This window comes from Bacillus rossius, chromosome 2 (genome assembly GCF_032445375.1).
Source record: "Bacillus rossius redtenbacheri isolate Brsri chromosome 2, Brsri_v3, whole genome shotgun sequence".
Taxonomy (NCBI): Eukaryota; Metazoa; Arthropoda; class Insecta; order Phasmatodea; family Bacillidae; genus Bacillus; species Bacillus rossius.
Window position 1 is genome coordinate 81,075,139 of NC_086331.1, and position 11,278 is coordinate 81,086,416.

An 11,278-nucleotide genomic window follows, 5' to 3' on the forward strand; every position below is an offset into this window, starting at 1 on the left:
TCATGCTTAAAAAAATTTCTCACAAAAATAACTTATAAAGATTATTATACATTTTTGACCCTTTTCTGTTATATATATATATATCAGTTTGTTTACATATGTAATTTTAAAAGTTTGATGGTTAAAATAATTTTTTTAAGAGTCTTGTAATAGGCTGGTGGTTCGATAGCCTTCAAGGAATAAAGGGTGCGATAATTTGTTTTCTGTCCATCAGCATTCAAAGTTTTGGTCCAATCAGTAATTCTAAAATATACAAGTTGTTAAGGATGATTATAGCTTTCTTTTGTCATGTAGTTTAGGTATGTCTAGGCTATCCTAGCTCTATCGTTAGTAAGTGTGATATAATGCATATAAATTAGTACTTTTAATATAGTTTTAATTATTAATAATGGTTTATTTATTTTGTGTTACATTTATGTTTACTTTATTTCCTCTGCTTCTTTTTATAATATTATTTTATTTTGTGTAATTTGGGGATAATGTTTTTGAAATAGTGAAATTGTAGCGAAAGTGTCATGGCAACCATGTGTCTGTGTAACTGTTGCTGTTGCTGTCCAAATCCATTCTTTTGACTCCGGTGTTCTCGTACCGGAGTCAAAATTATGCATTTGGACAGCAACAGCAACATACACACACATACATTGTGGCCATGACAGTTTTCACGTTTCAAAAACATTTACCCAAAAATAAAATAGACAAAATGTAAGCCAAAATACAACTACGAAGTTATAAAGGCAAAACGTAAGGCTAGTTAATAATATTTTAAAAAAATGCATTTTTAAACGTAATGTTAAAATTATTTAAAAGTCAAACATGATATATATTTCAAAAACTGGCATTATATTATAACAACTCCAGGACCAATACCAAGTATTGGCCGAACATCAGCCATGTACGAAATGAAAGCTGTAACATTTCTTAACAAAATATACTGTTCAGAATTTTTGTCTGGGCCGACACTTTTAATGCCGACGGACAGCAACAAGATCGCGCGCCCTGTTTTCCTTGCAGGCAATAACTTCACCCGCCCATTACAGGACCTGAAAAAAACCATTTTATTTCTCCGTTTAAAACTGAAATATATAAATCCAACTACAAGGTCCTAAACGCAAGATAAGATGCTGTGTATTTAACTAAAAAAAATAGTATTTATTAATAGTATTCTTTAAATTATATAAGATCAAAGAAGGTACATATTTCAAAAACCTGCATTTTATAAAAACGACTCCAGGACTCATACCAAGTATTGGCCGAACATCAGCCATGTACCAAATGAAAGCTGTCACCTTACTTAACAAAATATACTGTTCAGAATTTTTGTCTGGGCCGACAGTTTTAATGCCGACGGACAGCAACAAGTTCGCGCGCTTAGTTTTACTTGCAGGCAATAGCTTCACCCGCCCATTACAGGACCTGAAAAAACCATTTTATTTCTCTGTTTAAAACTGAAATATAAAATTCGACCTACAAGGTCCAAAACGCAAGATATGTCGCTTTGTATTTAATTTAAAAACTTAGTATTTGTTAATAATATTATTAAAATTATTTAAGGTCAAATAAGTTACATATTTCAAAAACTTGCATTATATTAAAATGACTCCAGAACTCATACCAAGTATTGGCCGAACATCAGCCATATACCAAATGAAAGCTGTCACCTTACTTAACAAAATATACTGTTCAGAATTTTTGTCTGGGCCGACACTTTTAATGCCGATGGACAGCAACAAGATCGCGCTTAGATTTACTTGCAGGCAATAACTTCACCCGCCCATTACAGGACCTGAAAAAACCATTTTATTTATCTGTTTAAAACTGAAATTTAAAAATCCACCTACAATATACTAAACGAAAGATATGGCGCTTTGTATTTAATTTAAAAACTTAGTATTTGTTAATAGTATTATTAAAATTATTTAAGGTCGAAAAAGGTACATATTTCAAAAACTTACTTTATATTAAAACGACTCCAGGACTCATACCAAGTATTGGCCGAACATCAGCCATGTACCAAATGAAAGCTGTCACCTTACTTAACAAAATATACTGTTCAGAATTTTTTTCTGGGCCAACACTTTTAATGCCGACGGACAGCAACAAGTTCGCGCGCCCAGTTTTACTTACAGGCAATAGCTTCACCCGCCCATTACAGGACCTAAAAAAAACCATTTTATTTCTCCGTTTAAAACTGAAATATATAAATACAACTACAAGGTCCTAAACGAAAGATAATATGCTTTGTATTTAACTAAAAAAATAGTATTTATCAATAGTATTCTTTAATTCATATAAGGTCAAAGAAGGTACATATTTCAAAAATTTGCATTTTATAAAAACGACTCCAGGACTCATACCAAGTATTGGCCGAATATCAGCCATATACCAAATGAAAGCTGTAACATTTCTTAACAAAATATACTGTTCAGAATTTTTGTCTGGGCCGACACTTTTAATTCCGACGGACAGCAACAAGATCGCGCGCCCTGTTTTCCTTGCAGGCAATAACTTCACCCGCCCATTACAGGACCTGAAAAAAACCATTTTATTTCTCCGTTTAAAACTGAAATATATAAATCCAACTACAAGGTCCGAAACGCAAGATAAGATGCTTTGTATTTAACTAAAAAAAATAGTATTTATTAATAGTATTCTTTAAATTATATAAGATCAAAGAAGGTACATATTTCAAAAACCTGCATTTTATAAAAACGACTCCAGGACTCATACCAAGTATTGGCCGAACATCAGCCATGTACCAAATAAAAGCTGTCACCTTACTTAACAAAATATACTGTTCAGAATTTTTGTCTGGGCCGACACTTTTAATGCCGACGGACAGCAACAAGTTCGCGCGCCCAGTTTTACTTACAGGCAATAGCTTCACACGCCCATTACAGGACCTAAAAAAAACCATTTTATTTCTCCGTTTAAAACTGAAATATATAAATACAACTACAAGGTCCTAAACGAAAGATAATATGCTTTGTATTTAACTAAAAAAAATAGTATTTATCAATAGTATTCTTTAATTTATATAAGGTCAAAGAAGGTACATATTTCAAAAATTTGCATTTTATAAAAACGACTCCAGGACTCATACCAAGTATTGGCCGAATATCAGCCATATACCAAATGAAAGCTGTAACATTTCTTAACAAAATATACTGTTCAGAATTTTTGTCTGGGCCGACAGTTTTAATACCGACGGACAGCAACAAGTTCGCGCGCTTAGATTTACTTGCAGGCAATAGCTTCACCCGCCCATTACAGGACCTGAAAAAACCATTTTATTTCTCTGTTTAAAACTGAAATATAAAATTCGACCTACAAGGTCCAAAACGCAAGATAAGATGCTTTGTATTTAACTAAAAAAAATAGTATTTATTAATAGTATTCTTTAAATTATATAAGGTCAAAGAAGGTACATATTTCAAAAACCTGCATTTTATAAAAACGACTCCAGGACTCATACCAAGTATTGGCCGAACATCAGCCATGTACCAAATAAAAGCTGTCACCTTACTTAACAAAATATACTGTTCAGAATTTTTGTCTGGGCCGACACTTTTAATGCCGACGGACAGCAACAAGTTCGCGCGCCCAGTTTTACTTACAGGCAATAGCTTCACCCGCCCATTACAGGACCTAAAAAAAACCATTTTATTTCTCCGTTTAAAACTGAAATATATAAATACAACTACAAGGTCCTAAACGAAAGATAATATGCTTTGTATTTAACTAAAAAAAATAGTATTTATCAATAGTATTCTTTAATTTATATAAGGTCAAAGAAGGTACATATTTCAAAAATTTGCATTTTATAAAAACGACTCCAGGACTCATACCAAGTATTGGCCGAATATCAGCCATATACCAAATGAAAGCTGTAACATTTCTTAACAAAATATACTGTTCAGAATTTTTGTCTGGGCCGACAGTTTTAATGCCGACGGACAGCAACAAGTTCGCGCGCTTAGATTTACTTGCAGGCAATAGCTTCACCCGCCCATTACAGGACCTGAAAAAACCAATTTTATTTCTCTGTTTAAAACTGAAATATAAAATTCGACCTACAAGGTCCTAAACGCAAGATAAGATGCTTTGTATTTAACTAAAAAAAATAGTATTTATTAATAGTATTCTTTAATTTATATAAGGTCAAAGAAGGTACATATTTCAAAAACCTGCATTTTATAAAAACGACTCCAGGACTCATACCAAGTATTGGCCGAACATCAGCCATGTACCAAATGAAAGCTGTCACCTTACTTAACAAAATATACTGTTCAGAATTTTTGTCTGTGCCGACAGTTTTAATGCCGACGGACAGCAACAAGTTCGCGCGCTTAGATTTACTTGCAGGCAATAACTTCACCCGCCCATTACAGGACCTGAAAAAACCATTTTATTTATCTGTTTAAAACTGAAATTTAAAAATCCACCTACAAGATACTAAAAGAAAGATATGGCGCTTTGTATTTAATTTAAAAACTTAGTATTTGTTAATAGTATTATTAAAATTATTTAAGGTCGAAAAAGGTACATATTTCAAAAACTTACTTTATATTAAAACGACTCCAGGACTCATACCAAGTATTGGCCGAACATCAGCCATGTACCAAATGAAAGCTGTCACCTTACTTAACAAAATATACTGTTCAGAATTTTTTTCTGGGCCAACACTTTTAATGCCGACGGACAGCAACAAGTTCGCGCGCCCAGTTTTACTTACAGGCAATAGCTTCACCCGCCCATTACAGGACCTAAAAAAAACCATTTTATTTCTCCGTTTAAAACTGAAATATATAAATACAACTACAAGGTCCTAAACGAAAGATAATATGCTTTGTATTTAACTAAAAAAATAGTATTTATCAATAGTATTCTTTAATTTATATAAGGTCAAAGAAGGTACATATTTCAAAAATTTGCATTTTATAAAAACGACTCCAGGACTCATACCAAGTATTGGCCGAATATCAGCCATATACCAAATGAAAGCTGTAACATTTCTTAACAAAATATACTGTTCAGAATTTTTGTCTGGGCCGACACTTTTAATGCCGACGGACAGCAACAAGTTCGCGCGCCCAGTTTTACTTACAGGCAATAGCTTCACCCGCCCATTACAGGACCTAAAAAAACCATTTTATTTCTCCGTTTAAAACTGAAATATATAAATACAAGTACAAGGTCCTAAACGAAAGATAATATGCTTTGTATTTAACTAAAAAAAATAGTATTTATCAATAGTATTCTTTAATTTATATAAGGTCAAAGAAGGTACATATTTCAAAAATTTGCATTTTATAAACACGACTCCAGGACTCATACCAAGTATTGGCCGAATATCAGCCATATACCAAATGAAAGCTGTAACATTTCTTAACAAAATATACTGTTCAGAATTTTTGTCTGGGCCGACAGTTTTAATGCCGACGGACAGCAACAAGTTCGCGCGCTTAGATTTACTTGCAGGCAATAGCTTCACCCGCCCATTACAGGACCTGAAAAAACCATTTTATTTCTCTGTTTAAAACTGAAATATAAAATTCGACCTACAAGGTCCTAAACGCAAGATAAGATGCTTTGTATTTAACTAAAAAAAATAGTATTTATTAATAGTATTCTTTAAATTATATAAGGTCAAAGAAGGTACATATTTCAAAAACCTGCATTTTATAAAAACGACTCCAGGACTCATACCAAGTATTGGCCGAACATCAGCCATGTACCAAATGAAAGCTGTCACCTTACTTAACAAAATATACTGTTCAGAATTTTTGTCTGTGCCGACAGTTTTAATGCCGACGGACAGCAACAAGTTCGCGCGCTTAGATTTACTTGCAGGCAATAACTTCACCCGCCCATTACAGGACCTGAAAAAACCATTTTATTTATCTGTTTAAAACTGAAATTTAAAAATCCACCTACAAGGTCCTAAACGAAATATAATATGCTTTGTATTTAACTAAAAAAATAGTATTTATCAATAGTATTCTTTAAATTATATAAGGTCAAAGATGGTACATATTTCAAAAACCTGCATTTTATAAAAACGACTCCAGGACTCATACCAAGTATTGGCCGAACATCAGCCATGTACCAAATGAAAGCTGTCACCTTACTTAACAAAATATACTGTTCAGAATTTTTGTCTGGGCCGACACTTTTAATGCCGACGGACAGCAACAAGATCGCGCGCCCAGTTTTACTTGCAGGCAATAACTTCACCCGCCCATTACAGGACCTGAAAAAACCATTTTATTTATCTGTTTAAAACTGAAATTTAAAAATCCACCTACAAGATACTAAACGAAAGATATGGCGCTTTGTATTTAATTTAAAAACTTAGTATTTGTTAATAGTATTATTAAAATTATTTAAGGTCGAAAAAGGTACATATTTCAAAAACTTACTTTATATTAAAACGACTCCAGGACTCATACCAAGTATTGGCCGAATATAAGCCATGTACCAAGTGAAAGCTGTAACGTTTCTTAACAAAATATACTTTTCAGAATTTTTGTCTGGGCCGACACTTTTAATGCCGACGGACAGCAACAAGATCGCGTGCCCTGTTTTCCTTGCAGGCAATAGCTTCACCCGCCCATTACAGGACCTGAAAAAACCATTTTATTTCTCCGTTTAAAACTGAAATATAAAAATCCAACTACAAGGTCCTAAACGCAAGATATGACGCTTTGTATTTAACTAAAAAAAATAGTATTTATTAATAGTATTCTTTAAAATATATAAGGTCAAAGAAGGTACATATTTCAAAAACTTGCATTTTATAAAAACGACTCCAGGACTCATACCAAGTATTGGCCGAATATCAGCCATGTACCAAGTGAAAGCTGTAACGTTTCTTAACAAAATATACTTTTCAGAATTTTTGTCTGGGCCGACACTTTTAATGCCGACGGACAGCAACAAGATCGCGTGCCCTGTTTTCCTTGCAGGCAATAGCTTCACTCGCCCATTACAGGCCCTGAAAAAACCATTTTATTTCTCCGTTTAAAACTGAAATATAAAAATCCAACTACAAGGTCCTAAACGCAATATATGGCGCTTTGTATTTAACTTAAATAATTGGTATTTATTCTAGTGTATAGGGTTTGCCCTGAGACACGCCTATGTCCTACCTTAAATTGGCCCCTTTCCCACACACTTTAGCTTAGTTTAATTTAAGTTAGGAAAACATTTCAATTGTCATTCGAGTCAGGCTTTTCAGGGGGGGTTTTCCACGCTCCTGACTGGCTTTAGACACACGTAGAAAAGGGATGATAGTCGAAGTTCTGTCATTTATACTCGATCCTAAAACCGGACGATTCGACGGCCGGCCTGGAAATAACTTCTCATACACTCCAGAGTTCACACATTTTTTAAGCATATTACCATGGTGTTCGCAATAATTGGGGTTAATTGTTTCAAAATAAAACAATAATATACCATGTCATGCACTTTTTTAATACACAGTATTTGAATAAATTTTCCCTAACACATAAACCATACACGCTGACGTCATGAGTTTCTCAAGGTAACCTAATTTGGTACGTCTCTGGAGTTATACTTAATTTATAACCCATTTGCAAGAAGTCAAATGAATCGGAAACACATTGTCGAATAAAATTAGTAAGTATTAAATATTATATCTGTGACATCTTAATTATGTTACTTAGATACAGTGTGCTATCGGTACAAGAGTAAAATTTAACATTAGAGGTATGACAATTCATAATATTGTAAGTTTAATTGTACTTTTTTAATAACTACCAAAATACATACAAATTATGCAGATTTTCCTAGTTATATCCACTAAGAACACGGATATTTAATCATATAGGTAATTCATTTATTATTTATAGGGGAGACATTGAAGCAAACATTTTCTTTCAATTATTATACATATATGTGTAAGTATGCATGTGTATATATATATAAAGTCCACATTCGGCATTATCAATATGTATGTAATTGGGAAATTCATACATTGGAAGAATTTTTATAACTTGCAGGGTTATGCGGGATTGTGTAAAAAAATATGTACCTAACAATGAAAGGTGAGTATGTTAACATTTTCTAAATGAGGCTCAAAGATAAAGTTACGACTCATTTTAAATTTACCTTTTTTGATTCAGGACCGTAGCTTATCAACTGTTCTGGTTCAGAAACTATCTTAATTATTACAAAGTACATCAGAATCCAGTGACGACCGGTGTATGAGCTGCAGCAGGGGAGTCAGTTTGCAAGCGCACTGACATTCACGACAAGCTTGATTCACCAATGCCCACAATGTCACAGAGGAGCCAGCGATTATCAACCAGTCGCAGCCACGCAGTGCGACGCTGCGTCTACTGGAAACAATTCTGAAGAGTTGGAATCTGCTGCATTCATTCGCTAGTCACCACAATAACAATACATTAGAATAATGTTGTTTATATACTATTGAGACCTTGCATGTGATGGTAACGGGCCAGCATCTCGTTACCTGTATTTAAGGGGCGAGAACATATCAATTAGTTCTGGAAAAAAAATTCCCAAGAATTATTAAAATAAAGTACATGAAAGATGCTGTTAATTGTACACCATACAATACACCATACAAAGTACATGCTGCATTTCAACAAATGTGCTTGCATGGTTAACGTAACGTTATATCAATGAGTAAATAGAAAATTTTATTCGAAATTTAGTCATTAGCCAACCCCAAGTGTGAAAGATATTCAAGCAATTATTTGCAATGTTGCAAATATGTTTTAAAATGGTGCAATTTATGGCTTACTTTTTCAATTTTTCTTTGTAATAAAACAAGAAACAACTTGCAACGTCACAAAAGGCTCGCTCAGGAAGGAGGGTGCAACCTCTCTTTGGAACGATCCTCTTGTTCAATGTCAAATGAGCTACTTGTCACTTGCATTTGTTATTTTCCTAGTGTTAACTAAGAGGTTTCTTATATTTCAATGGTGGTATACACCACAACACTTTATATTTGTTCGGTACATTCGTATAAGGGAAACTGTAATTACATAATCCAGAGAACATAACATCACTTGGAAACCACACGTACTAAGTGTAAGGTTCTATCATATAGTTAAACAAGTTTGGCTGGCAACAAACACAACAAATTATAATCGGCATTAAACGCAACATTCCCAGTCCATTGACCATAGTTCGAGTGCTTATAGAAGTTCTATATGAAACCAAATAAAAATAATTCTGTAATACTACTGTTATTATTCTCAAATGTATAGAAATATGGTTGTTCCTTCTTGTAATGGTACAGAACACAAAGGTTTACAGAAATATTGTGTCACTTAACAAACATTTGTATTTTTACATATGAACCCCTAATTCGGTTCCAATTACAATTTATCTTAATCTGTTTTAGCACAATATTGAGCTTAAAATTTCTTATCCTAATTACACTTCTCAACTACCTATGCGGAAATCGGATCAAATTGTTTTCTAATAAATAAAAAATCGAATAAATAGATACTTCAGCCTACATAACACCATACAGTTTCTGCGAGAATATTTATTACGTACTCATAACACTTAAGAAAATGTTACACAAATCATTGCTTGATATTCATTCGTTCTTCTGTTCTGTCAACTGTGAACATAACGGGTGAATCATCGTGAAGTTATATATGTATCCTTTTGCGCACCTTTCTCTTTCACTGGCTAGCAATTTGTGACGTCACTCTGGAGATATTTTGCTAAAGTAGGCTATGTATACGGAAATATACGTTAATCTGAGTTTTACATTTTGTTAGAACGGTGGTTATCAACAAATGATGATTCTAATGGCAAATTTATTTTCATTCAAGTAAATAAATTAAGAAATTAGATACCTATAACTAATTTTATTGCCTCATTTATTACAAAATAAGTTTTTTTCTGTATTTTGTTTTGTCTCCGCCCAATTTAGGTTTCGAATGGACGAAAGCTACGATATCATTTAATTTTGACAATCTTTTTTTTTATATAGCCTGAAGTGATTTTATTATTTATTTCAGTGTAATACATTCACAACACAAGTTTGGCTAAATAATGTTAAACTTTTGTAGCAGTGACACCAGTTAACTGTTGTTTGCCACAACCGTAATAAATTATTTTGTGCACTATATATTGTGTACTATATATTGTACTAACAAAATACTAGGCAGGAAAATAATAACGCGGTAGTTTAGATACGGAAAAAAAATCATTTCGCTGGTTAGTACAACCTCATCCGAAAAAAAAAGCATTTATTTCAAAAATCAAGATTATATAATTAAAAATATGTCACTCTTGTAATATTAATATTGATTATTTAAAAATGTTGCATGGTTATTAATCGTTTCACAAAGCTTAAATATTTAAATTTTTCAAAAATTCGTACTTTTTATTCTGCAGTTTTAAATGCTAAATCTGCCACTCCTCTTCCCGGAACTTACCTAACACAATCTTTACTTCTCTACCTGCAGATTGTTATCCCTATTTCAAGTAATGCTAATTTTCTAGAGAAGGTTCTCCATTAAGAACATTTAATGGTTTTTTGAATAACACCTATCCCGAAGAACGCCGTTAAGTATTTTTAATGTGGCTAACGTAACTTACCCAAACATTTACACCAATATACAGTATTTTAAATGAATATTGTATACAACCAATCATTCAAATAATTGAACAGTGTTCGAAATTAAATTACCTTATCCCTCCAGCCATTCACACGATTAAACAATGTTTTAAATTAAGCTAACAAAACTTAACCAACCATCCAAATGACTTAAAAGTATTTTAAAAGTAGCTAACGTAATACAAAATACAAAACCAATGGTAAAATACCGGTAATCTACCTCAATTATCTCAACAAATATTAGCAGAATCATCACACATAATTAAAGAATCTCAAAAAACATTTATAAGAATTTTATGTAAATATTTTCATAAGTGCTTAAACTATGAAAAATTGCCAAAATAAATAGCCAAACAATAAAGCACGAATATCAAAAATTTGAATTTATATTTCGCCGTTTTTTGTTAGTTCTATCAACATAACATGACATCAATTAATAATATAATTAAATGAAAATATTTGGTTTGCGTTTACAACCGAAAATTTGGGACACGTTACAATTGTTCCGAAGTTAATGCAAGTTATTTTAATAACGCAAGTAAGCGTATCAGATATATTAATTCATGTAACAATATGAGCTAAATTTATTTTCTAAATGAAACGTATAAACATTAATACTAATAGTTCAGTTTATAATAAACTTGCATCTGT

At 32.6% G+C, this 11,278-nt stretch overlaps 1 long non-coding RNA gene across 1 annotated transcript; it reads right to left on the reverse strand.

Moving 5' to 3' along the window:
- Nucleotides 1–7,452: 7,452 nt before the first annotated feature.
- LOC134528791 (uncharacterized) lies at nucleotides 7,453–9,780 on the reverse strand. Its single transcript, XR_010074422.1, has 2 exons — nucleotides 9,444–9,780; nucleotides 7,453–8,360 (listed from the first exon to the last, which is right to left on the reverse strand). It is a non-coding gene; the product is annotated as an uncharacterized LOC134528791 (long non-coding RNA).
- Nucleotides 9,781–11,278: the final 1,498 nt, after the last annotated feature.